Below are 24,214 nucleotides of genomic sequence, written 5' to 3'. Positions count from 1 at the left end.
AGAAATAGTGACATACTCCTCAGGAAGCAAGGTAGATAGAAAGCCTGTTTCCAAGGACAGCTGGGTTCTGGTTTATTGGCATAACTGCTGACGGACAGCTCAATTTCTAGCAGTGGCTGCTAGGGATACCCAGTCTAGGCTTACAGGGTAAATACTGGGCTATGCCAGCTTGAAGCATAAATTGGATGAGAGGCATTAACTAGCAGGGCTGTTAAAGCGAATCCAGACTGAATAAGCAGGACCGGCCCCACTCCCTGAGCAAAAGATTAGAAGCCAGTACCTCGCGCAGTCTCATCAGGGCTCTGCCACTGACTTCCCTTCACGGTCTTGGGCAAGTCACAGTACTTTTCTCCTCTCATCTTCCCACTCTGTAAAATGACATTAATGCCCCAGAGGTAGTTAATACATTTCCAGTGAGTGAGTGCTTGGGAGAGGCTACCAAGGTATTTGATAAGGAAGAGAGAAATGCAGTATGTGAGGAGCACAGCAAGTAAGGGAAGTGTAAGAGAACTTTTTTTATAGTGCATTCCCTACAAAATTATAATGCTCAATATGGCATTTACTTTATCTTTACCAAGGCTTCCTCAAGAATATAGCTTCAAATCCTACTGACTTTATTCAAACCATTCTTTTACATATCAGTTCCATAGGGGAATGAGGATGGGATGAGATTTATAATAATCAATGAAGAGCAAACACTTAGCCAGATAGAGTTTTCTTTTTCCAAGAACCGAATTCAATCCAGGCATAATCTAACTCAACTCTAATTGGCTGTAGTTTTAAATCTCCAGCACATATGGTTAAAACCAGAGCAACTTCAAAAAGAGAGGAGTTCACAGACCTCAAAGTGGATTTCTATGAGCAGTCTCTTTCATACAGGAGGCAAAACTGCTAGGGCTTTTCTAAAGAGCAGCTTCATTAAAGGGAGAGTCTTAATTAATATGAACAAAAATGTTTCAGCTCAGCCTAGTCATTTCTTTGTAGGAATAGTCATAAAACCTGAAAAGCCCCAGGAACACCCTAGTAAAAGTGAAACGGTAGTTTTACTGAAATTCAGATGAGAAAATAGGAACCACAGAACCCCTGGTGCCATCTCAATTTTTACTGCACTCCTGCAACTTTACATTTGAATCAATAACTATTTTAATACAGGGAGTTTGGAAAAGTTTGATTCAAATTCGTTTGACACAGTTCCATCAACCTCCAGTTATAGAGCCATTCTGCATATGACTTATTAAATATTTAAAAGATTTCTATTATTGAATTAACTATTTATTGATTTATAATTTAAAAGATTTATGCTTGGCCATTAAAAAAATTCCAAACTGACTTTCACTTAAAGAGATGTCAGGTGCCATTTGCTGCTAGTGAATGTCTAATGTACCCTTTTCACCCCCGGAGTGAAGAAAGGACAATTACTCAAGGACCTCTGGTTCAATATTCATACTGTTTAGATGCTGAGGTCTGTGGCTGCTTTTTTTCCCCCGGCATTAGGTCATGCTCGGCAGCTTCTATCCATCCCACAAAATCTCAGCTATGGTGAAAATGCACAGCTTGTAGTTTCTCTCTTGTTACATTTATTGATTTGCATCCTGGATGAATTTCACCACCTTTTGTGCAAGTCGCTTATTGTATTTGCATTGCGACAACGCTTGTTCTGGAACCATGAGGGCACAAGCACACACACACACACACACGCCCCCCTTCCCCCCCCCCCACTTCTCTTTTATCACTGCAGTGATAGGCTTCCAATCTGCAAAACACTGAAGTACGTGAATGGCCATGATGGAAATTATTATGCTACTTAAAGTTAAGAGTGAATTCAAGTGCTCTGCTGAATTGGGGCCACAGAAGTAACAATCTATCCTTAACATGTTTAACTCTAACTCCTGACTTTAACTTCAACCCTGCAACTTAAGGCCCCGCTTTCAAGCAAATTCAAAATAGCCTCTAAGAAAGAGCTAGAGCAAATAATAATAAATTACCTTTCCTGAGCACCTTTTATCTGAGGCTCACAAATTGCTTTACCCACATTAATTATTTAAGTATTGAGGGGGAACTATTACCATGATACTCATTTTCCTAACAACTAACCTAAGGACCAGGGAGGTTAAGTGACTTGGCCAAGGCTACAAATGAGTCAGTAGCAGAGATGGAAGCAGACTACAGGAGTCCTAACTTACATCCTGCTGTGGAAAATAGCAGTCCCATTGGTGTCAGTGAATGTATTTGTCACAAGAGAGGAGAAGAGGCCAAGCTGGAATGCATGCCCAAGTATACAGCCTTAAGTGCATTTCCAAGTACAAGCAGAAATAATGACTGGATTGAAAAAAAGCGCATGTAAGTGAAATTTTTGTACACAGCTAGTAAGAGTCTGACTCAGATAAGGATCTATTCTTGTTTATTTTACTTCTGACTTTGGGGACCCAAACTTTAGTGATACACATTTTTCTACAACCGTTCCCTTGGCTGCACATCAAAACCACCCAGGGTAATTAGCACAGATCTGTCAGACAAAACTACAGCAGAGTAATGTGTGATACTTTGGAAATCGCTGCTCTAGCTTCTCCAATCAGTGAATTATAAATAATGATTCTCTGCATTGGAAAGCGCTCCTACTATAAATAGCAACTATTTTAAGACTCCCATGTAGCCTTCCTTAATGGTATTGCTGTGGGATAGGGATTAACCTTAGGAAGATAATTATTGGAATATCAGACAAAAAATTATGACTAAGTGTATTAAAACTGGCATAATAGTCATAATAAAACAAGGGATTATGGGGCTACAAAAAAGAGAAGCTCATTCCAGTATGATATTACCACAGGAAAATACTTTTAAAAATATATATAAATATTGTACTTGCTGTCACCCAGCAGTCTGATTTTGCTCAGCAGTTCAGATGCTCAGGATCTATACTGCACATGCTTTACTTGAGAAAAAGCATGCATACCATCAGGGATATTTCAGGTCCTCTGTCTCTTGCTTCTTTTCTGCCTTCCTCTTTGGCAAGATGGATGTCAGGGGAAATGATGTTGCTTGGCTGAGGCACAGAAAAGAAGACGTATCTAGAGAAAAACAGCCCTTGACAAGGCTCAGTCTTCTGGACCCCACACCTGATATTTAGATGTCTTGTTTTCTTTATAGTCAATCAGCACAAGAGCAGGGCATTAGGAATCCGGTCTCCTGGATTCATTCCTCGCTCTGCTACCGATTTGCTGGGTGACACCGGCATGGCCCTTATGGACAGATTCAGCAATTCTGACCCAGGTACCAGTCTACCAGTGTTCCCACTGACCCCAGACAAACTCGGCCAGGATATCCCCTCCACCCCACTTTCTCTTCTCCTTATCCAAGACAAGCATCTTATGAGGCATAATTAGCCGGCCCATGTGAACAGCTCCTTAGCATTATAAAGGCAAAATATTACTTGCCAGCACTTCCCTGCCTTTCTGTTTTGCGGTGGGTAGATTCATAACAGCATTCCTAACTGTCTGTTAGGATTTTCCAAGATACGAGACATGGGAATTTGAAACACAGTCCAATCAGACTTCCCAGCCGACTGGGAAACCTACGTGCAGAAGATTTGATCTGTACATAGACATTTCCCCCTCGAAACCAGCTGGTTTGGCAGCTACCAGTGATCACAAACTACAAGAGAGGGTGGGCTTGAGATTCAGATCCAGTTCCCAGCAGAAAGACCCTCACTGAGATGGGTGGGAGATGGACCAGGCCCTCATTGTGCAAGAGCTTTTGGAAACATGCCCTGAGTTCAGCAGGAGATGAGGATGCTCCCCCTCTAGGGACAAAAGTGACAGACAAGGGCTATACTGGATATGTCAGTTTTAATGGACTGGAAACTAGAATGGCCACAACAAGGAGACAAAATGAGTGTCTGCCTGTCTCTTAGAGGCACACCTTCCATGCAGAGTCAAAGCAGAACTGTCTGCCTTGTCAACACTGATTAGGAGCTGCATCTTCACTACTTGTTGGTTCTCCGTGGAAGGAGAAATAACAGCAAAGTGATTGCAACTGGAATTACCATAAACTCTCAGCCATTAAACCAGTCATGTGGGCTACTGGGGTCCCTCAGTCTGAGCAGCCACACACCAAGCAGCCCATCACACAAATTCAGCTAGCAACAAGCAGCCGTTTTGAAAGGCCTGGACAAACCTGCAAAGACCTGGGAATAAGCCTGCGTGGTTCCTTAGAATGCCTTGTTCCAGCAAGACTGGCTCTCTCATGACATATCTCCCCATCTTTCTTCCAGATCTGACTTGTGCTTTTACACTGCGTCTCTCACTGTCAAAAACTGGAAATGGAAAATATGTATTAGACATTCTTGTGGCTCTTAAATGTTCTACGTATGTCTGACATACAAATGTTTAAATATGAACCTGATGGAATACAATAGCCAGAAACTTGAACAGGGAGCTGTGGTTTCAGTGTTTTCGTATCAAAATGGGAAATCAGATAAAAATTATGGCAGACAGACAGATTTAAAATGAGTTGAAGCAAACTGCATGGTTCTTGACAGGCTCTTTTATAGTAGCCTGTATTATTCGCTAGGCGGATAAGGAACATGGCCACAGATTTGATCGGTAGATCTCAATCCAACCTATACTACATTGGACTGATTGAAAAGGTAGAGGAGATTATTTCACAAATTGAGGTTCAACCAAGCTCTACATTTAACTGTAATCTCTGCATGCTGAGATTAATAGAACATCACTGGGTGACTGAGAAAGCAAGTGATGATGAAGAAGCTGTTGAAACAGGAAACAACTGATTTCCCTGGAGACCTGTAAATCCACCTCTGATGTTCTTTCAAATTCTCTGTTATTGCTGTAAAAATTTTAAATGCTAGTAAGAGGGTGACCATTTACCCCTAGACAGGACTGTTGTATTCTGGGGTTGGGTTTGCAAACTTATTCAGTGTGCTTAGCAGATACCGAAAAAAATTGCGTAGACCTCCTCAGAGCGCCTCTGGAATGCATGAGGTCACTCTTCAAAACAGTTACAGTCAAGTGAGAGCCTCCCTGCCTTGATTTTGCCTTAGCTTCCCCACTTTTTATGCTCCTGCCCTCACACATCATTCTCTTCCCTCCAGAATGTCATTTCAGGGGTGGGGGGATCATTGCCCCATGTCCTGTATCCAGGAGGATTGTGAGCCCTGTGGTAAAGAGCTTGCAAGTCTGTCCTGCAATACACATTCCTTTTAACAGTCTAGTGACAACATGTCATAAATCCTGACCAGGCCTGCAGCAATCTGGCCAAGGGGACTTTAATACCAGAGGATTTATTTTATTTTATTATGTTTATTTTAAGTCAACTAATTTTATACTAAATTAGGTCTGATGGAGGGCTGGGTATTTTGCCAGCATTTAAACTGAGCCACACAAGGAGAGAAGGCCAGGTACCACCTCAGCATGAGAAATCAGCTCTGGTCACTTAGGAATCATGTCAGGGCAAATCTGGAATCTGAGGATATCACTGCCCAGAGCAAACCCTTGATTTAAAATATATACTGTATCCTCAACATTTAGACAGCAAAGCATTTAAATATGATTCTTGGGATAGTTATCTGGGAGGATTTGTGGGTACCCATCAGTGGGTGCCCATTAGACCCCTTGGGGAAGAACAGTTGTATGGCAAAGTGTCTGAACTGGCATGCAGAGAGATGGGGGTTCAGTTCTTGGTTGTGTGATCATGGATCAATCATGTCATCTCTGTGCTGCAGTTCTCTACTGGTAAATGAAGATCATGCTGCTTCTTTTGTCTGCACCTAGGGTCTATTTAGACTATATCTTGTCAGGACACAAACTGAGTCTTCATATCCATTGGTACAGCACCTACCTTCATAAGACCCCCATCTGGAGTCACCCTCTAAGTAACAACTCCTACAGAACTCTATGAGCAGCGGGTGACAGATTTCATTCTTACAAGAATCACAAAAAGTGGAAGATAGTGCCTGCTCCTGCATATGTCATTTACCAAAAAAACTAATTTTCAGGCAAAAACTATCTATAATCTTTACCTGCATTGATATATTATTGATTTCTTAAATATAATATCTTTAAGACTATGCATATGGGACCCTCATTTTTCCTCCAGGTGGGAGAGGCAGAAAGGGCAGGGAGAAGATCTGTCTACACTAGCATTTTCATGATTGTACATCCCACTCCTCAACAAAACATCACCTATAGTGAAAGAATTTGCCAAGTGGAAACAGAGTACTTTGCTCTGTAGAAGAGCAACTTGAAAGCTGTGCATAAACAGGCCTGACTTTCCCCTGTACCCACTAAACTGATAATCTCCCCAAGCAGAACTCATACAGTAGTAACACTTAGATGTTGAGGTGGCAGCATGAAATATCATCATCACCACTTTACAAAGCAGAGATCAGGGGACCTGACCCAGGTCATACAGTGAGCCACTGGCAGAGCTGCAAAGAGAAGAGACTGAGCTCTTCTTGACAAGGTAGGCAAGTCCTGACCAGGCACTGGTCAATAGTAAATGGTAAGAAACGCACAGGGATTCAGTCTCCATGCTCATAGGCCAGGGGACCTGCCCTACACGAGGGGTATTAGGTGCGAGGCATTTATTTTGCTTCTTTTTCTCATGTGACATTTCACCTGAAGGAGCAGCAGGCACGCACGACAGGACAGCCGTATGCAGTAGCACCATGCAAAAGACAACTCAAGAAAACAGGACAGCTGGCTGGATACTGCCACCCTGGCAGCAAGTGAAAGGGAGGGGGAACCACCGTGGCTTGCCCAGCTCGCTTCCTCCCAACCTGAGACTCAGAGCAGTCTGCGGTGTGCTGCAAGATGTGAGACTCTTCACAAAAAGGAGGGAAGTGCTCCCTGCCCAAGTCCCGGAGCAGAGGAACTGCAGCTCGGCAGCACCGTGCTCCCCAGGCCTTTGCTCCAGACAAAATTCAATGTGCAGGGAAGAAAGTAACACTTATTTCGCCTGCCCACTGCAAATGCTTTGGATTCACACAAATTGAGTAAACGAACAGCTTTGCTTCCCAGGCCTTTTCCTGGGGCTCCCTCAGCTGTGCCCACTCGGGGGGTCTTTGGCATGGCCTGAAATCCCAATCCCCGTGCCAGTCACTTAACACTATTAAACACTGCAGCCAGGTTCCCTCCACACCCCTGGAGTTTTGGAATGCAAAACACATTGCAACCAACAGGTTACATTTACCAAATCCTAGCCATGCGTGACCTCACTATGTGAACAGCCGATTCTTATGTTTCTTCATCAAGGAGTTTTTCCCTGCTCCTTTCTCAGCTGTACAGTGTCTCTACATTTTTTTTGGCTTGAGGTCTCTGCCTAATTATCTGTAACCTTCTGTTCGAAGATCGCTGTCCTGGCCTGATAAAAACCAGTAACTTTGAAAGCAAACTGGGTCTTAATTTTCCTTGACAGCCCTTCTTGAAACATGTGGGCAAAGTCCTGGCTTAATTAAATGCACATTCGTATTCCAAACAAATTAAGTACAATTAAGGACTCTGAGTTATGGGTATCTATCACTCGGCGATGTTTTTGTAAAAATTACCACATTTAGATCAAAGGCAGAGGACCCTTTGCTTAATTGCTTCATTAGGGCCCGATGCGATAGGCTTCATAAATACAGGGGCTGATGTCTCTTTGGGAATTGCCCAAAAGACGGCTCTTAAAGTAATTGCTTCCATATTTCTCTCCGTGCAACCTTCATGTGCTCACTGATCAAAATGGGTTGGCTCTCAGGAATTCAAGTGAATATGGGTCCCTTGTTATCTTCCAACAGCATGACTGTGGCGTGATTTTCAGAGCTGGGCTGGGTTTGGGTCACTGGCTGTTACTAATCCAGCTTCTATTGTGGGTTTCTACAACTCAGTCATACTGGGCAACACCCGGCCACACATGCCAGACAGGCCCAAAATGCTTGTTTTTAGGTAGCCCTGTCATCTTTCAGATGTCAAAGGTTGCAAAGCAAGGCACATGGGTTTGGTTTGTGTTTACTTCTCACAGACAGTGTTTAGGTACCGTGATGGGGAATCTCAAAGAACACTATAGAGAGAACATTTTACCAGATTTTCTGCTACTTCTATCCCATTGGCACCTCCAGTGGAAGAAGATGAAACAGTTCCACTTTTGGGGTTACCTATAATTGGTTTAGTTGAATCGGCCCTTTTATTATTATTTGTTTAACCCACCCAAACTCTTCCTTGGGACATATATTGAGCCAGGACTCAAGCCATAATGGAAGCAAAAAGGGGATGTAAAGGGGATGTTTATCCCTGTTTAAATTCAAGTGATTAATTGCATAAATACAGTGAGGATACTGAAAAGGAAGGGTCCATCTCCCTTGCTAAATGCAAACACAGCTAAGGAAAGATAATTATCATAGGGAATCTGGGACAAAACCATTTTTAAAGGGTTATTAAGAATAGCATATTTATCAGTGCAGTATAAGTGTTTATTTAAGGCCTTTACCCAGAAAGAAAAACCTTTCCATTTTTTGCATTGGATGGAACATCCAGTCAAGTGTCTTCCGTTTTGCCCTTAGAAGGATGATGCAAATGCCAGAGGTTTCTTGCCATTAAGGTGTAAGCAGTTGCTGGGAGTTTGTGGCTGAAGCCCAGACAAACTCTAGATGAATTTTTAACAAGATTGAGCTCTATGTAAGCCTGTAACCTGGTAGCCCCTGGTAGCCCCTTAAGCCAGTGATTGTTTATTATTGCAATGCATTACATCAGCAAATACACTGGAATATTAAAAAAGGGTCTCTGGAATTTGAGAACTCAGATAAAACAGGCTTAATAGAAAAAGGAGGGAATGAACTGGTCTCTTACAACTAAAAGCACTTGTTGGGGTACTAAGGTGGGCTTTGGTGACAGCATTTTAAGATCAGTGTTTTCTTATCGACAGAGTAGAACTGACTGCTTGTCTTAAAATGATGATGACCTCATTTTAATTTCTTGTTGGACTTTGTGAATGACCCAGAGCATATTTTATTAGTCTGATTTAGTTCAAAAGCACCCTGGATGCAGATACTGGTTTCCTTCCTCTTTCTTTGTGTATGTTGTGTTCATTACAGGGTGTCATCTTGTCCTAGCTGACACTACCAGGAGGGGGGCAGACTTTCATCTGCTCAAACCAAAATAGTTTCAGTGTGTCCAGCAACACAGACGTGGCCGCTAGCTAGATCACAGAGCTGGTTGGAAAATGTTAAAAATTTTCACTACAGTTTTTGGATTTTGGATTTTTTCTGTAATATTCCTTTCTTTTCCTAACCCCCCCCCAAAAAATGAAGCCTCCAAATTTCTCAGTGTTCAGATTTCCTTTCACAGTCCTCTTTTCTTTTCTTTCTCTTCTCTTTCCTCCTCCCGCTTTTTTCTACGTCACTACTACAAAAGAAGGGAGATAGGACAAATGGAAAGAGGAAAAGAAAAAAGCAAACATCCCCCAATGCTTTCATTTTTTATTTAAATTGAAAAAAAAATTTTTTTCTTTTTCCCTGAAAAATTTCCGTTTAAGAAAACAGGCAATTTTCAGCCCTGAAAAATTTCCGTTTAGGAAAACAGGCATTTTTCAGTGAAGCCACCACTACTCCTACAGCGCTCCTGGTAACCAAAATCCTTACCAGAAATAATTCAACTGTATACTGATTCTCTTTTCTGTTTTTACCATAATCCTATTTTAGGATGGTCTGCAATTTCAGCAAGAGCAACAAAAAGGACAGTATTGACAAAGCTGAAGGCAAGACACCACAGAAAAAGCACAACATGGGCAAGAATCAGAGAATCACCAGGCTCAAGATCATCTACCCCAACCTCCAAAGCTCTGGTGCTAGGATGATGGGAACTTTATAGATTCCTAGATGAGATGAGATACTCCTCTTACATTGATCCACCCAACATAAACCATCTACAATAGACAAGGAACCTCCCCAAGAGAAAGAACCCCTGTGGCCTATTCTGGAGAGCCTGCCAAACAAGGGAATAATTGTTCCCTTTGAGACTGTGGACACCTCTCAATCAGGAACTGATCTGAGCCACACACCGACTTCCAACACTTCACCTTAAACAACTGAATAACTACCAAGTAATAGCTTCATCTGTACTGTTACCATGGACTTTAAGATGACAGGTCCTATCCCAAGTCATCAGGGTCTTCACGCCATCCAGCCCTCTACAAGTTGCAGATTTGACAATGATATGGCTAACAGCAACATAAAGACATGAGAACTGACAGTGCTTCAATAGTCATGAGGATTAGTTTAATAGTTTGTGCTTCATTGGTTCCCTAAAGTTGTCGTTAGCCGGATTTCTGTTAGCAACACAGTCCATCAACTTCCAATGGTGGCAAAGACATAACTACATATTTTTAGGCTGCTTTATTCTCCAAATCAGGTTTGCTGAAAGCTAAGGAAAAAAACCACAACCCAATAACCACCCAGATTGTCCAGTCCATGACTGGATAGCTGGCAACAGAAATCCTATTTCTAAACTGACCCTTGCTTTCCAGCATTACCTTCATTAATTCCACAGTCTCACATTTCTAGGAAGATGTCAGTCATGTATGTGATTTTTCTATCAGCTATTAATGCCAGATCACAAGGTGAGAAAGCAGGGGTTTTAATCTCAAGACCCTCAGGAGATGGAGCTGAATACATTTGGTATGAGCCTTATGTCTGAAAATGTCAAGGATAAATATTTTTAAAGTAGAGGGTGCTGATATTAATGTGTAATCTTAAGTACTGTAGATCTGCCTGAAAATACAACTCCTTTCAACATCATTACGGTTGTTTAGCTGTAATCAGCATATATTTCCTGCTGCCCATTAATTATGTTTAAATCATATAACTGAGCACCTTTACCTTTAGGTATATGCATTTCTGTGCAGCCTGGGAAATAATTCGAGGTGGTTTTAAATACATCTGCATTGACAGGATGTCTGCTCCTCTATCTGGAGGGAGTAAACTATGGAAATAGCCTTCCCGCCTCCAAACCTTATTTGTTCTCATGCTCTCAATGTTTTACTGTTTCTTTGTCCTTTCTCATCACCATGTTTCCTGGCAGTTTGCATAACTCTTTGCTTCATGTATAGCTATGTGGACCACAACATAGCAACCTATTTTTGGATTCCCCCTTTCTAGCAAATTCACATGTAAGGGATTGATTGTGTAATCTCTATTTAGGTTTAGTTGTATTTTACAAGGGGAAGTCATCCCATATTAACCAGTGGATCTGCCCTTGTATAAATATATGACTACAGCCTGTGAAAGGTGACAGAATGAGGCCCTAAACTATAGATGTGCCCCAGTTGATGGCTTCTTTGCCAGTAAAACACATAACCTGATAGCCTCACTGTGCACCAGCTTTCTAAAATGCACACACCAACCCATCTTTCAGGCATAGGTGTCCCCAGCAGCTGCACACTGGAAATTTATTCTGAGGCCCTACTAAAAGGCCACACATACATTCTTAAAATTAATATGTGGCGATTGGCCCTGCAGCTTACCCCCAGCCTCTCTCAAGCCTGGTGGTCACAGAGACTTTTCCAGTGCATAAGGCTCCCTTCAAAATCACTGAAGCACTAACTGAATGCATACAATGGTGGGCACCTGCAGTGCAGGTGGGACTGCACTTTGGAGGTCTCCAGCATTGGGGGTGAAGTTCCCCTGAAGCAAAGGCAGCTTCACCCAGATGTGCACATTCAGGTGCAGTGTCTGACTGACTGCAGTGGCTGCTGACTGCACTACCCTCTTTTGGGGTCCACTGGGTGAATCTTGGTGAGTGAGAGCGTTTTGGGGGAAACAGCATTCCCTTCTGAAAGCAAGAAACCTCTCAGTGCACCGGTCACGAAGTCTCATCTATAGCCAAGGATCCAAGGTTATTGGCATGACACTATTTACATGCCATTGGCTCCAGCCACATAGGAGTTGACTGGTACAGAGAGGGCTATGCAGTTTAACTTGCAAAGAGTGCTACTATGCAGTGGCTGCTATTGCCTTTGCATGATATGCAATTATGTCTTTTTCCCAACACTGCCAAATGATGGGCCTATTTCATTCCAATAGCCAAAGGCTCATGATTACTTGATATAAAAATTGTCATCCTGTCTAATGATCTGGATGAGGCATATGTTTATGTGTGTGTATAGAAGAGAGAGAGAGATCTCTGAGGACATGTACATGGTGCGGATACTCCTCACAACAGTTCCTAGATAGCTGTTTCTATTACTTGAAATATGGATCTGAGACTGATTTCAGTTGCTAACTGCCTTATAACTTATTGTCATACTTATTCTATGCAGTTACAAATATCTTGTATCTGGAAGCAACAAGAAAGAAGTCTCCTTTATCAAGTCAATCTCAAACCCCATTATGTTCCTCTGCAACCGTTTCCGTAAACATTCAGCAATTTTCGGTGTCTGAGTTGCGCAGTTGAAGAAGTGCATAAACAGGCTCCACTGAAATGTGAAGATGACTGATAATGTAGTAACACTGAGACCCCTTGCTGTGATTATTACCCCCTGAGTGCTCCTTACAGAATGTGCCTCTTATCTCACACTGACAACGCTAATAGAATATGCATAGCCCTATTAGCATACAAGATAATAGCACCCTGGAGGGGACAGAGCCATAAAACTTTAAGTAGAAATCAAAACAGAAGGAGGGAGAAAAAGGGAACATTGTCACAAGCAAAAAAAAAAAAAATAGAGCCGGAGGGCAAATTTTGCTGCAGTGAACACACGTAGTCATAATTCTTGTGCTAGTCACCATGCAAATGGTAATAGGCTGTAGTCCCATGAATACTATCAGTGCCATGTTTGCTGTGAAACATTAATTGAGATAATGTGCCCCTTTCCGATGCAGTGGGGAGTCGTATGTCAAATTGTACCATAACAAAATTATGGCAACATCTGCAAGAAATATACAACAGTGATCAGGGTGCCTTGCATTGTATTAGCCCAACCAGTGCATTGCCTTCTGCAGCTGGAGCCCAAGGAAGCACTCAGGTTTGCAAAATCTCCCCTTGTAATCTTTGCTACAGTGTGCAAGTCAGCAGAGAGTAGCAGCTGTTCTTGTAGACAACGCACCTATGCCTGAACAGGCTTAATTTTCCAATGCTATGGGCCCTGGAAAAGGAGTCCACAATAAGTCTTGCGGGTTGTGTATGTTATCTCTTGACCCTACTTCAGTCACTGGATTAAACCTCACGCAGTTCTTTGAGTGCAGGGGCCTTCCCTCAGTCACGTCTGCCCAGTGCATTCACATTTGTTCCATGTAACCCTCCATTGTACCAGACCTTTCACAGCTCACCCAGGGCTGGCAGTCAGCCATGCATTCATAAGCTTTCCATCTTACAGCAATAGCCAAAGTAAATCTTTCAGTGCTTGGCACAAGAGTGTGAGTTCAATAAAAAGGCTTCAAACAAGTATGAGATGGCTTGTCTCTAAACAAATGACGAACAGTGTGCCTTCCCAATGCTCATTGTGGTTCAGTTCCTGTCTACAGCTAAATCCAAATAACCCCCAGCAGCATTGCTGACAAGTCTGTGTGGTGAGCTGGTCACCTGTCAAGTGGCTATGAAAGTATCTATGCACCTAGGCTCAGCTAGGTTGAAAGGGGATGACCTGTCCCTTACTGTGAGGGGGAAGGGGAGACAAAAGAGTCCCTTTTAGTTGTCTGGATTATGAGAGTTGAAGCCTTCCGACATTAGCACTGCCTGTGTCAAGCCCAGGGTAAGTGCTCTACAGACCTCTGTGTGCTTTTTCTTCTAACATGTAAAGATGGTGTCATGAAGTAACAAGTGTTGGACTCCTGTGGTGCGTTTTGAAGGATCCTGCAAGGTTTTGTGGGATTCTTCACAGAGTTTCGTGGTGGTTTCTATAGAGCTGAGCTCTTTGTAGAGTGCCTTTGTGGTGCAAATTCTTGCAGCTTGTGTGAGTTCGCCTCACTTTATTGGACTGGATGTCACTTTACGTTGATAATTTCAGCAATTAGGATGCAGCTTGGGAAAGATGTTAGCAAAGAATATGAAAGTATCCTGGAGAAAGAATGGAAAGCTCAGTAAAGACTGCCCTTAAATGTGGTCTGCTTGTACGCCTCTACTAGAAAGGATCTGTACTGGCTCAGAGAACTTCAGGTACTACCACAAATAATGATTTTGGAGATTTGCAAGGGGTATTTTGATGATTGCTGCCTCCAATAAGGCAAATTCTAAATATGCAATAGTCTCCCAAAAGAAATGATGGTTATTCCTCCTTTTTTTTTTGTAGATTTTATATTAGCTTGAGCAAAATACTAGTAAATGTAGCATAAAGGAATAAATCATGTCACAGATCATTTCCATCTCTTACTTCTCTAATGCTATGATTTTCTGGTGACTTTCACAATCTTGAAGGACCCAATCATTTCTAAAACATTTTCCATGTACAGAAATTACATATAGCTTTGGACAAAGCTGATTAGTCAATGCTGAAGCATCCTTTCCAGAGGAAGTCAACTCATGTCAAATTGTCGCTAGACAGTACCTCCAATGACAGGTCATTGAAAGCGGGCAGATCTACACATCAGATCATAGTATTTAGTAGCCAGTTATGTTGGTTAAGCAACATATTGCATACTATATTCATAAAGTTAAACTATCCCAAAGTAGACGCTTGGGTTAAATTCAATGAGTATAAAGTAGGAGCTTTCCTTTCTACCATCTGGAATTGAGATCGCTTTTATTTCATATACAGTACCAGTGCTGAGCACAAACTGTTGTTCCATCCTTGGAATAAGCTTTTATGGTCCAATTCTTGCTAAAGGGAAATCCTAACATTTATTGCCTATACAAATGTTTTCCAATCTGGTGAATAAGGAGACCACTGAAGACTCAAAGGATTTGGAGTCATTTCTTACCTTAGCCAAAAATATCCTGTGGAACTTTGGCCAAGTCCCTTATTTACCCATTTTCCATCAGGAATGTGGAGACATACTTTTCACCAGAGCTGTTGCAAGAATGAAGCCCATGAGTGAACGGAGCATTCAGGGATGACACCCAAGTGAAAGTCAAGAAACACAGACTTATTTTTATCAGAAGCTGGTGGCAAGACTTTTCTTTGCTTAATACAGAAGGTAAAACATATGGAAATGTACTGAGGTAATTCTGGTACAGATGCGTGTTAAAGATGCAACAATTTCCAGCCAGAAAGCTAAAATGCATAAGACACCAAAGCCTTCCCCAGTATCTTTCTCATCAAGAATTCATGAAATAGTTGTAATGTAAATAGAAGATCTTATTGACATAAAAGATCAACCAAGTTGGCCCAGATCTCCATTGGCATAACCTCATTTGAGTCAAAGCAGTTATTGTCAGGGTCTCTAAAGCTGCAGGTTCAGAAAACTGTACTCACAGAACGATTTCTTCCTAAAATGATCCACTGCACTCAAATTAGAAAGAACCCAAAGACAGCAATCTTATTTTTGTACATCAAGGCTTATTCAGAGTATGCAAATATACTGAATTCCACATTTCCTACCAACTGCGTGATGCTAATATTTTCTATATTTCCTATTAAAATCCTGAGAACTGGATGGATCAATGCCAGTGTTTAAATAACTATTTTTTTTCAAAGTGACAATGAATGGCAAGGGAATTGATGGCTTGGTTTTTATTTGTCATATACTACATTTGATTTGATACACATGAAATCCCATGGGAGGGCTCTTGTCATTCTAACACAGCTGAGAATATTTACTAGAAGTGGGTTAGGACATAATGATCTTAGAAAAAATAGTTGATAGAGGGAACAATTAATAGCTCTTAAGTTTAAACAACTTCCCTGGGCAAGATTCACCAAGAATGCTAAGCGCTTTGGCCAGTGAGTGAGTATACTGTCATCACTCCTCACAACACAAGACGTCCAGCTGACCTCTCTCCTGCCCAAGCCTGTTGTTCTCTTCTGGGTTATCCTTGGGAATAATTAACATAAGAAATGCTAATCAATTACATGGAAGTTACCGAAAATTTCATGCACCATAAAAGAAAGAGGTGCCCTTCAGTTTAAACTTCTGCCTCTTATTTTATGCAGGATCTCCCTCTTTGGGGTTCTTTGTTTCAAAAGGCCAGAAGCCCCACATTTGAGTCTTGTAAGCTGAAGAGAACTCAGATGTGAACTCAGGTCCCAGATCAGGAAAGCACAGATCTAAGTGCTTCGCAACAAAGACTGGACTTAAAAAATTCAAGATGTGCCTTATAAATGCTTCAAGAATAGAAGCAAAAGTTGGCTGTGGAGTATTTGTGCCTTTTTAAAGCTATGTTCCTACTTTAAACAAGGAAGGTAAGAGTCTTCCCAACTGAGGTGACTGGTTTTAGTTAACAGCATCAACTTTGATGCCCAAATAATTGTTCTACAAATAAATATAGTAATCAAAAAGCATTTTCCTCACACAGGCTTTATTAGAACAAGAGCCTTATTTAGAAAACATTATCTAGGAAAATCCTTAATAGCCCAGGACATGGAAGAAGCAATACAGTGCAGTCTGGATGTTGTTCTATATTTATTAAGTTGTACCAGGGCCCATTTAGCAGCAGCTCTGCAGTTTATCACGTAAATATCGAATGCCAAATAGAAAAGGGAAGAAAATAACAACATAAAAAATTTATCTTTTGGGGGGAAAAAATGGGGCTGATAATGTGATTGTGCCTTCAGCTGTAATGGCTAATGTCCCTGTGTAAGGGTGGGGTATAGAAATATTCCACAGCTGAGGGATGGGAGGGGGGAAAAAGGAAGAAAGGGGGCTTAGCTGCTGTTTGTTTGTTTTAAAGTGTATTCTGGTTGCAGGCTAGGTCAGCGGGTGGCCAGACTGAGAAAATGAGTCCCCCGGGCTGTAATAATTGTAACTGTCAGGGAAAAAAGTCAAGGTCTCAGATAGCACTGGTCTGCTCTGACTTCTGACCATGGAGAAATATATATGAAAACTATTGCCTGAGGCACTCGGGGAAGAAACCAAGAGGATTTAACTCCTGGTGGTTTGTGCTCATGAATCTGAGAGCTCATTTTGCACTGCGGTGGGTTTTATCTTTATTGTTATTTTCATTTGTTGTTTGAATGGAGTGAGAGGGGTTTCTTTTCCTAGTGCCCAAACAGTGGTGTAATGAACACCGGTTACTAGGTTAGGCTTTGCATAACAGTGCCATCAACAGCACTGGAGGGATAATCCCTCATTCCGGATGAGATATTTTATTTACAAGGGACCGATTCTGATTTCCCGTGCAGTATGGGCTTGGTACACCTAGTACATAGGCCTGGCTGCCTTTGCTGAAGTTACCCCAGATATACCGCAGTTCAAGTCCTTTGGCTTTACCAGAATTACTCTTGACATGAGAAAAGTCAAGGTCCCAAACTGAGGTGTATGTGGATTAAACAGGCAAACCAGGAGACAATCCACAAGCCAGGCTTGTTTCCAATAGGGAAGTAAATAAAAAGAAAAAACCCCCCAAGAAAACTGGCTAACTTAACAGGCCAGGCTTTTCTCAACACAGTGAACTATCTTCCTTTATCAGCCAAAGTTTGGGGGAATCTAAAGAAATGATCCCAAAGATGTTCCAGTCCATGGACTCATCATTTGGTTGCTGGGATTACAGTAATTCCTGATGGAAAACCTGCAGGCAGTGGGGACCGCTTCCGGTCCAAGCTGCTGAAGGAGATGGGGCTAGGTATTTGTGCATGAACATCTCTTGAGATTTCAAATTACTGCTTGTTTATGGTAATAAGGGGATGGGGCCTGCGTAGGTCTACTTGAGAGGGAAGTTTATACACTTGACTTGAAAATTCCTCTTCCAACTCAGTTCTCATGGCCCTGCACACAAGCCACATTAGCCATGGTGCTGGGCAGGGAACAGCCAATGACTTTTGCGTTGTGCCCGGCAGTTAAAATCCACTGCAGAATACCTGGGGCCGATTTACCATCTGGAGTAGAAGCACCTCTGGCCTGCCCACCTTTTCCCTGTAGCTAGGTATAGATGCTAGCTGTAGTTCACAAGAGGAGAGATTGTACTTTGCAGTATTCCTCATATGCCACATGATGGAAGAGATGACATGGGTTTCATGTAACCCTACTCCCTTCCTTTGCTAGGAGTTACATGGGCCACTAAAACAAGACAGGGGGACTTTCTATGCTTTGGCAGCTGTTTTGCTTCCTCATTGGAGGAACAGCAAAACCTTTTGGACATATCTGCCAATCTGAGTTGCGTTGAAATGTCTGGTTTAAGGTGAGAACGCCCAGGTCTTCCATTTGGTTTTCTTTCTGACCAGAGAGCTTGCCTTGACTTTGAAAACCCTTCTCATTGAAAGCATCATCAGTCCACAGGCACCCCCAGAATATTTCTGCTGTAATGAATCAGACTATTCTAATGGGGAGGGGAGACGTGCTGTTAAAACATTTTGACCATATTTAATATTCACTTAGTAAGGGGAAGGAAAGAGTTGATTTCCATTTCCCAAACTAAAGTAAACCAACAGCATAAATATAAAAGAAAAAGTGATTATTCTCAGTTTTGCTGGTCTGACGTGTTACTGGTAACAGAAGAGGATTTTTATTAGATTAATATTTTATGTTGAAAGTATCCTTAATACAAAATTGTGCAACTTTGAAAGACCTCTTCTGGACTGAACCCACAGTCCTTGTGTGTAGTGTAGTCAGTCTGATGTTTCAAAAATACCATGCTTTGGTCCAGAAGATGAGAGCTTTACCATTAAAATAAGACTGAGAAAATACAGCCAGTGACTTATACAGTAGCTAAGCACCTCACTTTTCCCCAAGATCTTACAAAAGAGCCCTCCAGGTCCCATCCATGTGCAGAGAGTGAGTATGTCTTGTGGAGGAAATATGTCTGAGGATAAAGTATATAAAAATGGATGTTTCCAGCATATTAGAAGCAGGTTTCCTTCTTTTGTTTCAGCAGCCCTGAATTTCAGTAATTCCTTATAGCTCACTGAGTAGCATGGAAAACAATGAATCTGCTAAAGCTAGGAAAGATGCTGTGTGAAAATTGGAAGTACTGGTATGGGATCCCATTTAAATTGGGTTTTGCTCTCTGTAACAAGGCAATATGCCATGGGGTTTTTCATAGATTTTAAATCCAGAAGGAGCCACTAGATTAGCTCACTGGAGCCGTTGAAGATGAGACCAGGAACCCGTATCTGACTACAGCTGTCTGCCAGAGAGGCATGTTGTCTTGAGCTGAATGCTTCAAAATGCGGAGACGCCCTGGTTGCTTGTCCCATTGTTTCAGTCACCCTTACTCATTAGATTTTGCGCCTTTGTTTTCAGTTTGAACTTGTCTGGCTTTAAACTTCCAGCCATTCATTGTTATGGTGCCTCTCTTGCTGCTTGGGAAGACGCATATGTCCCATAATCAAGTTGCTTCTTGATCTTCTTTTGACAAGGACAGGGTATGGCTCCAATTTGACAATCAGGAGCTATGGTCTCTGGGCACAGGAATAAGACCAGCCAGGAAGCAAGATCCAAGGCTGCCTGCTTTTCAAGCATTCAGGAGAGACCCACAGTCAGTGAAGCAGTAGTGTCACTCCTTCTCCAGCTGCAGAATGCAAAACCTTGCTCTGTATTTTTTTTAACCTTGTATTTCTTAATCAACCCATGCTGAGGGATGGGACTTGGGGCTGGAGGCTCTCCCCACAGGCAGACTTGCTGAAAACACTGGCATAGTTCATGACTGGGTTTGCAGGCAGAGAACACGATGCCATAGGAAGGTGCAGCTGCGTTTCCTGTGCAGCCCTGTCTCTTCACGCTTGGGTGAGGTGCTGCACCGTGTACCGAGGGGGTTGCAGCGGCCCTACCTGTGGCTTGCTAATGCTGCTCGCGCCTGGACAAGCACATGATTGTACAAGCGGTTTGCTATTTTAAGGTGCAGGTGGTGCAGGCGGTGCAGGCGGAAGATCTCAATGTCACCACGAGGCAGAGAGGGAGGGTGTGAGGAGGAGGAAGGCAGAAACCTTCACCACTAATGTCAATTTTCTGCATCAAATATTTTGATAATTAAACAAAGCTGATCAAGAGAGGAAAACAGCATGTCTCCAGAGCTCAGGAAGCACAGGCCCATTAAATAGAAGAGTCAGAAAGTGCCAGAGGCGGCAGCCTCAGATTAATGACACTCCAGTAATAGATTTTCCCAGGCACAGTCACACAGGAGACAACTACTGTGTAGCCAGAACAGCGATGAGGCTGTTAAAGCAACAGTAACATTAAATCACCTGGTACCATAGGGTGAGGGGGATGGATGGGAGAGCATTGACTCCTGGCACTGAGGAAGGTGTAACCCTCAATCTGGTTTCAGGCAAAGAAGCTGGAACCCAATGGTCATTTGCCCTAGGGAAAAAGGGCAGCTTAGATGTACAGCCTGTATAAAGGGAGGTAAATGTTAGCACAGGAACCATTGTGAGCCGAGCACAAAAATCTCTCCTGGTGCGTGGAAGATGCATTTGAGATCAGGGAGCGGTAAAATGCTATATATTCTGCTTTTCCTGAAACTGACCCAATGTGTTTCAATTAGATCATTCTTTAAAGAAAGAAAGATAGATAGATCTTCATTATATATAATGTATAAAGCATCAGGAGCCAGTTCCATTGCTGGTGCTGCTCCTTTGACTTTGATGGGGTTAACCCAGGGGATGAATTTGTTTAAATTCAACTCAGCTCAGGAACCAAATGGGAAAACAGCCCTGTTTTCTTATGATCAAGCCCATCTTATCTTGCCAGTGTTTGAACTGATCCTCCTTGAAATGTCCATCTTGTCTGAATCATTTCTATCCGTTTTTATAATACAATAATAACAGAAACGAGGGCTTCTCCTGAGCCGGGCTGGCATGGATTAGGGTCCCCACCACGAGCGCGCTTCGCTCACAGCCGGGATGGATAGAAACCATATGAAGTGGCTGAAAATCGGAAACAACTTTTTAGACGTACTTGAATCCTGATACGATCACATCACAGAGATGGGTTAAATTTATGATCTTATCTGGGAGTTTTGTTTGTAATCAATCCCAGACCTACTGGCGATTGCTCCCTACCAGCTTGTGATTTCCCTGTGCTAACAAGGAAAATTTGGGACATCAAACTATCAGGGAATGAAGCCAAAATATGATATTAGCAGATAAAATCAGGGCTGGAATGCAACCCTCCACCCCCACCCGAAACTGGAAAATGATGGGCCTTTGCTGCATGTGAATTTTAGAGTTTGCTGAATGTGGCAGAACGTTGCTTACACAAACAAGAACGTGTGCAAATCATGTGCAGTGGAAACCCAGCATTTCCTGGGCAAAAGCCTCAGGGGGAAAAGAAAGCAATGTACAATGGAGCCCTTTTGAGGTTGCAGAACAATTTCACTGTGGAAAACATTACCTCTCCTAACGTGGAATTCATCCCAAGCAGAGGAATGTGCACCAAAAGCTACCACTCATGGCCCAGACTCTTCCCACTAAAGTCATCCCACTGGGACTGTGGGATTTCCAGGAGACAGAAGCTAAATAAGCATTTCCTATAAAGCCCCCAACATTGGATAGACTTGTCGTTCCAAGCCTGTAAGAGCCAATGACAAACTGTCCATGCTAAAACACCAGTTCAGCTTACAATAAAATGACCATTTGGTATCAGAAGATACAACTTTAGAGCCAACTCTCTTGGCCTCTCTTCTGCAGGAATTTGCTACAAAAATCTTGTAAAGAAGTTGCTGTGGAAATTATAATTTCTCCAGGTGTTTTATTTCACTGGGATCGCTTGGTCCCATATTTTTAAAAAGTTGTTGTGCAAAGGAAACCATCCAGTCTAGTCATAGCCACCTCTGGATAATTTTCTCTACAGAATAGCATGCATTATTTCAATTAGCGAGATCAATTTTGTGTATGCAGCATGTGACTTGTGTTCAGAAACATAGCTGCTGTAAAGATCAGGCCAGTCTGCTTCACAAATGCCCAGGGAAGATCCCACTGGGTAGCTGAACAAAAGGAAGCATGATGTGCTGGGCAGAGAACAGGCTAAGGAGTCAAACAGCCTGGGCTCAATCCCCAGCTCTGACAATGGCTCACTGCATGACCCTCGGCAAATCCCTTTGCCACCCATTCCCCAACTGTAACACGATGCTAGTGAGACTTAGCCAAATCTTGAGAGGGCCTGGATGAAAAACGCTATAGAAACAGTAACTATTCCTACTAACTGGCCAAATACAGATCTCTTTATTCTCCTTTGACAGACCCAAATCAAGCAAGTCAATAGGGAAATAACTTGAGTAAATACTTGACTTTCATCTGTTATTATTAACCAGCTTGGCTGAAATAGAAACCTCAGCAAACTAGAACATCACCCAAGACTCAACTAAAGCTTATTTTGGATAGTCAGAAAGCTTTGGTAGTTTTGTTTGTGCCTTTCAAATCTCCCTGGAACCCCTAATATTTTGTTCCAGCCAGGATAGGAATCAAATATAATGTAATGCTATGAATAAGGCAGTTTTCAGCTCAAAACTAGGATAAAACCTGTTCTCACCAGATTTCCAGCCTGTTCTCCAGGATAAACATTCTGGAACAATTTTTTTTTCTTTTTTTACGGGGCTGGGGGGTTGGACATTTATCTAAATTTCTATATATCTTTGGTGTTTCCCCCAGTTCTCAGTAATGACTGAGGCAGACTGGAATTTGGATCAGAAGTGTCAAACTGATTATATAAATGAAACCAATTTGCTTGACCCTCCTCACAGTGAGACACAAATTAATATACCCGTCCAGATGAACTGTAATGTACAATAAGCAGATTCCCATGAGGGCATTATTTCAGCTGTCTCTCTTCCTTTCTCAGGTTTCGGGTTCCTTCTGGGTTGTTTTGAATTTTTTTCCCTCCAGGTTTCTGCCAGGCGTGGGACCTGCTGGTCTCCACTGCAACAGGTTAAAGTGAAATAAAGTGGAGAATGGCTGTACCTTTTATATCCAGGGACATTCAGTCTACTTCACAATAGTACCAAAAAAGATCATGCATAACTCATGGGGTTATTTAGACTACACTGTAAACTCTCATACTTCTAACACTTTGTCCAGATGTCCAACTTCAGACTCCTGAACCAAGTCTTATTCTTCCAGCTCAGTCAAGGTGTATGCTCGAGAGGAGACCAAAGAAAGTGCTTCAAGGACATCCCCAAGACCAACTTGAAAAAGTGCAACATGGACATCAACTTGTGGGAGACTATCACCCAAGACCTCCCCAAATGGAGGAAGAGTCTGCTGCAAGGATCTCAGTACTTTGAAACCTCACAACAACAACAACAGAAGACAGAAAAGCTGAAGTGGCAGACACAATGTGTTGTGGACCAAACCATGAATCCAGAGCTGCCCACCCCACTTGGAAACAAGTGCCTGGGTTGCAACAGAGTCTGTGGATCTCTGATCAGCCTCATCAACCATCTTTGGACCCAAAGATAAGACAGTCATGGAAGACAATTATCCTCAATTGGGAGAGATTGCCAAAGAAGAAGAACTAGCGAGTGTCCAGTTGTAACCAGTTGTCAGGTAAAGATTTAAGAGAAATCATCTTCATCTGTATTCAGTATCTAGAATGTCCTTTCAGACGGTGTGAAGCGCTCCACTATGCCGAATTGTCAGCTTCTCACCTCTGTTGTGATTAATTCTGAGACAGATAAAGGAACAAATCCGTGCATGTTCCAACAGGGTCCCATTACTTAAACCCTTTTCAGTCTTTTTCCATATGGAAATGTCTTGCTTTCCTACAAACAAACGTGTGAATATTTTCAATACAGGAATATTTCTCATAAATAAAACCTTTGGTGGACTGTCTCCAGTTGCTTTGTAAGCCTGAATTCTCCCCATCCCTTCTGGACTTGGAAAATGTTACAGATCCAATGTATACTGAGTTAAAGGAATAACATGGGGGTTCAGTAATTTGTGTAAGTTCAGCCCAGGGGCAGAGATGGAAATGGAATCTAGGGGGTCTCTGATTGCTTTAATTTCGCTTCTGACAAAGCTAGCGATTAAAAGAAATATACGGTACATTAAAAATCAATGCAGAGAGGTGTCCTATGTTATGTATAATGGACAGAGATTCTTTCCCAACTATCCAAGGACCAAATAAGAAGGATGAATCTGATCAAAGGAGCTTAAAACTAAACCAACACCACACAAAGGAAGCATGCAATATAATCATTCC

General features: G+C 42.2%; 1 long non-coding RNA gene across 4 annotated transcripts in view; it reads right to left on the bottom strand.

The window, feature by feature from the left end:
• The window catches only part of LOC109284726 (uncharacterized), a 34,250-nt gene that overhangs the window by 7,801 nt on the left and 2,235 nt on the right, over positions 1-24,214 (bottom strand). For 3 of the 4 annotated variants that reach the window (XR_002092298.2, XR_002092296.2, XR_002092297.2), the window contains exons 3-5: positions 4,174-4,312; positions 2,954-3,043; positions 281-368 (exon numbers count right to left, since the gene is read on the bottom strand). This is a non-coding gene — a long non-coding RNA (uncharacterized LOC109284726). The remainder of the gene's footprint in view (positions 1-280; positions 369-2,953; positions 3,044-4,173; positions 4,313-24,214) is intronic. The other variant, XR_002092300.2, reaches the window with a different exon arrangement.

Source organism: Alligator mississippiensis, chromosome 13, assembly GCF_030867095.1.
Source record: "Alligator mississippiensis isolate rAllMis1 chromosome 13, rAllMis1, whole genome shotgun sequence".
NCBI classification, from domain to species: Eukaryota; Metazoa; Chordata; order Crocodylia; family Alligatoridae; genus Alligator; species Alligator mississippiensis.
Note: the sequence above shows the minus strand (reverse complement) of the source record. Positions and strands in the feature narration are given on the sequence as shown.